The following is a 4,841-nucleotide window of genomic DNA, read 5'->3' as shown; positions in this document are numbered from 1 at the left end:
GCTCTAACCAACTGAGCTATTAAAGCTTGCTATCTTTTTGTTAAACTAATGGATAACATCTTATGTTCACTGCAAGCTTAAATCATATAAAGTTTAAGTATTTTAGCGGATATCCAGATATCAAAGAATTAGTATAAGACTATGGAGGGATATGCAACCATAAATGCTTTTTAACATCCAATCAAAAGAAGTGTTAATCGGCCAAAACCATTCAAATCATTCACAACACAATCACCATGGACGAACACGAACAAGACAACCTCTCGAGCTTACCACTAGAGCTTCTCCTCTACATCATCAGCTTCCCCCCTTTCGAGTCCCCGCAAGACTAATCCCTTTCGTCTCCAAACGGTTTAGGTCCGCTTGGAGCCAAGCCATAGTCGTCCCTCACAGCCACAACGGCTCCATCGAGGAAACTTCTCACACATTATCTAGCTTCATCAACAACTTCAACGAACACGATCCGTCTAAAAGCACTCGAAAGATGGAGTTACATTTGAACAAGTCGACCTCCGTGTCAACTATTCTCGGACCTCATAACACCATGCATATGAACTTCTTCTCTAAGGGTTCTAAAAAGGAAGAGGACTTTTGCTGGCAAATTGAGATCAAAGATCGACGTGTCGAGTCAAAGGGTTTCTTGGTGAAGACGCTTTGGTTAGAGTCGGTTGATTCGTTTAGTTTCCTCCATGGTGTTGGATTGTTCTTTGCTTGAGAATCTTAAGATTTGTGGTTGCAAGGGTTTGACTTCTCTCACTATTGATTCACCAACTAGGCTTATTCACTTGTCGATCTTGGATTGCCTGAAGCTGAGATATGTCGATATGAGATCATCTAAGCTTAAAACTCTTCATTACCGGGGCTTTCTACCTTTGATCAAGATCCATGACATTTTAACTTGACTAAAGCGATTTTTGACGTAAAACAAGGCCCAAGCTATTGCAATAAGGCTTTAGACATCGGTCCTCTCTTGCTGATCATCAAGAACTCTCAATCTCTTTACACTTTGCAAATGGATGTTCGAGGTAACAAAGATAATATCCATGTCTTTTATTTTACAACAAAAATCTATTACATCTGTTTTATAAAAAATGTCGTCTTAGTTAATATCTCTGCAGAAACATTTCATGACCAAACATAGTTATACTTTTGGTTCCAAAAGAATGACAGAGATGTGTACAAGAATGATAGAGATGAATCAGGGCAATTGTTACTGCCTTAGTTTTGTCTCTTTGGATAAGTGATTTCTGTTTTGTAATTTCCAAGTTTTCTCCATTTATTAACATGTGGAAGTGGCAAAAGACAATTAAGAACATTCACAGGTTAGAGGATGCATTTGTATGTTTGCATTTTCGAGGTTTATAAAATTTTTGAGAAGCCAAAAACATAGAGAACTTGAATTCAACAAGAACTGCAACAAAAAGGTATTATAAGAAACGATTTGACAACAGAGACAAAAACCACAAGTCTGTTTCATTACTCCAGAGGTAGATGATGCCAATCTTGTTAGCAACATCTAGAGCATCGTAGTCTGGTGTAAGCCTAACGTATGCCTTCTTCGTTCCATCAGGCCTACAACAAAACCCAAAAACACCATTGTGTCAAATAAACAACAATCAAACTTGCAAGCCACGAAATACAAACTCTCTCTTTTGACCTAACTGTTGAGAGTGTTGACCTTATTTGTCTGGATATCATACACATTCTTAACAGCATCCTTGATTTTCTTCTTGTCGGCACGAATGTCAACAATGAAGACAAGAGTGTTGTTTTCGTTTACGTAATTAAAAATAGCTCATATATAAATTTCAGTTATGGAAATATTTGAAATAGTTAAAATTAATATAGCAGTGACTAAATAACTCAGAAAGCTAATGACAGAATCATAATAGAGATTCTACTCAATAGTATAGATGGATGGAATGGTCTTTCTAAAATTTAAGAGATTTGTGATTATCTCAGATATAGATAAACTCAAAACCCAAAAAGGTGAGTTAACCAATTCATCCGACTTTCACATAAGCATGCAACTAAAATTAAGGTTATTTATTTATTGTTTTTTTTGATAACCGAGTGTACTGGCTCCACCGTGGTGGTCCAGACTAGAGACCGAGCCATTAGCGGGTTCATCACCCTGACAAAGGTCTTCGGTCTCGGGCGCTGGGGGGCGCATGTGAATACCCCAGTGGCCAGTGGGAATTGAACCCGGGTCCGTATTGGAGCTGAAGCTCTCTCAAGACCACTAGGCTAACCCCGCTGGTTAAAATTAAGGTCATTGCTTAATATGTTTTTTTATTCCTACCTATAATCAAAAAACAATTATTTTGATTTACTTTTATTTTCCATATTTTAAACAAATATCATAGTATGGCGCCACTAAATTAACTATCTAGTTTCTTGTTACGTTTTTAGGCGCTATACATCCAATTACCTCTTATAGGTTAAATAATGATTCATATAAATCTGTTTCTTCACGCATCAATCTCTCTCGCTCGCTCTTCTCTCTCCCTCACGCATATCGACAATGGCATCAGTCAATCTTCAAGTGATCGTAGTTTTGAACCAAGTTACGTAAGCTTCTTGGATTCGACTGATTGTTAGTTTTCTAGATATCAAAACACTATTTGTAATTGTTCTTAAACATCAAGAAATCTTCAGACGAGTTATACTGTTCATGAGGATCGTAGCAATATTATGTTCTTGTACCATTTGTTTGGTAACTCTGTTTCTTGGATTCGAAGGATTGTTAGTTTCTAGGTTTCAAACTGCAACTGTTCTTGTTTTCTAGTTTTCTAGGTTGATTTCTTGATTTAGTCGACTATACTGTTCATAAGAATACTCTTTTATTCTACCATATTTTCTCTGTCTTTTGAAACCCATTGTTTGGAATGTGAATCGAAACTCATACCCTTGATGAGATTTATGCGTTGGCAAATTATGTATGTATACTCACATTTTCTATTGTATTATCTTTTGCAGAGGTTCAAGAAGTCTTAAACCTCTCACACGAGAGGTGGCTCAATGCTCAAGAACTAGATGTTCTGTTTCATAATCATGCAGTACTGTTCAAAAAGTCTTGGAGGCTTCTCATGACGATTGGCTAAGCACCGATGAAATGCTGGTTTTGTTCGAAAACCGCCATATGTTTCCGGTTTCGGATTTCACTGTGCCGGTTCCAAGGTTGTACCTCTTCCAGACTCCAAGATTCATCGACGATCATGAATGGGTGAACTTTTCTAACGGGTGACGTATGCGATCCGGAGTAATCTACCGATTTGTCAATTTCAATTACTCATTCACGCAGAGCCTAGCGTTGCTCAGGAGAACAATAAGCAACTTGTGTGATTTTCAAGACTTTCTATGATTTAGTCTAGTGCACTCAATTCTTGGAACTTATGAGTTGCTTTCCAACTAATGTTACCGTAGTTGGAACATAACTAGTGCATCCAGTTATCTTATAGCTTAATAAATAAAAAATGAAATAAATCTGTTTTACATAATAATATTCAACATACTAAGGGTTGCTACGCATGTAGTTTAACCGAGTTTAAATCTAAACAAAATTCACCAAATGATGATTCTAAATTTTATTTTAATATCTACTGTCATTTGATATGGTATTTATAAATCTTATTTAAAATATTTTGTTATTCAATGAATGATTTAAACCAATTTTTATAATCCAGTTTTATTCAACTTCATATGGTTTAAAAACTCTTTGTATTTAAAATTGATTTCATGTGGAGTCTCATGAACAATTATTGAAATCAAAATCCAATGAATACTACAAAAATTTTAGAATTCAAAATATTTTGTTATTCAATGAATGATTTAAACCAAATTTTATAATCCAGTATTATTCAACTTCATATGGTTTAAAAACTCTTTGTATTTAAAATTGATTTCATGTGGAGTCTCAACAATTATTGAAATCAAAATCCAAGGAATACTACAAATATTTTAGAATTCAACAACTAAAAGCTATTTTAGAATTTAAAATTTAATAGATTACAAAACATTGGCAATTGTTATTTAAGCATTATTGAATAATACCCCCAGATACATTATCAACAAATAATATGTAGCCACGTTTATTTGCATTTATAGGCTCGGCTAAATATATAGTCTTTTGAAAAATATTGTTTTCCATCTCTCTCTCTCTCTCTCTCTCTCTCTCTCTCTCTCTCTCTCTCGGCAAGATGCCTAACGTTAATCTCCAGTCCATCGCTGGAAAACACTTGAAAGTACTAAAATAGTTCAAGATTTTCCATGGTTCCAATGTGAAAAACTCGCTCAATTCTCAAGTTTATTCCATGGATTTGTAACGGGTCTTTTAGAGTATAGTTTCAATTTTTTTAGGAAATACAATTTGAGTAGTATAGACTCATGGCTCATGTTAAAAACTTGTCTACATTTTAGGTGTACAGTTAAGGCTTATGTTATTCTCCAAAATTCTATTAGTTGGATTGAAATACTTAAATAGTTCAAGTTCATGTTGTCTCAAGATGGTTTATAATGATTATATATATATATATATATATGTATCATTTGTTATAGGTTAAGATATCTATCATCTTCAAGTCTTGAATAATATTTATATTGATCACATATATAAGCATGATTTTCATAACCCTCATATTATTTTTAGCGATTTTCTATCGCTTGTTACAACCAAATCTGGATTTATCAATGAAATGTGTATATCAAGAGAAACTAGATCTTGATTCCGCGCGGCTGCGCGGATATTAATTTTCTGTTTTAAGTTTTTTTTTTTGTATTAAATGATGTATTTGTAATATTTGACTATTTTACATTGACTAAGTCATGCTTTTTGTGTGTGT

The 4,841-nt window shown here is 34.4% G+C and overlaps 1 pseudogene; it reads left to right on the top strand.

Annotated features, from left to right (window-relative positions):
• Positions 1 to 236: 236 nt before the first annotated feature.
• Positions 237 to 3,247, top strand: LOC106339170 (annotated as a pseudogene).
• The last annotated feature ends 1,594 nt before the right edge of the window (positions 3,248 to 4,841 follow it).

This window comes from Brassica oleracea, chromosome C4 (genome assembly GCF_000695525.1).
Source record: "Brassica oleracea var. oleracea cultivar TO1000 chromosome C4, BOL, whole genome shotgun sequence".
Lineage (NCBI taxonomy): Eukaryota > Viridiplantae > Streptophyta > Magnoliopsida > Brassicales > Brassicaceae > Brassica > Brassica oleracea.
This window is presented reverse-complemented; position numbering and strand designations above follow the sequence as displayed.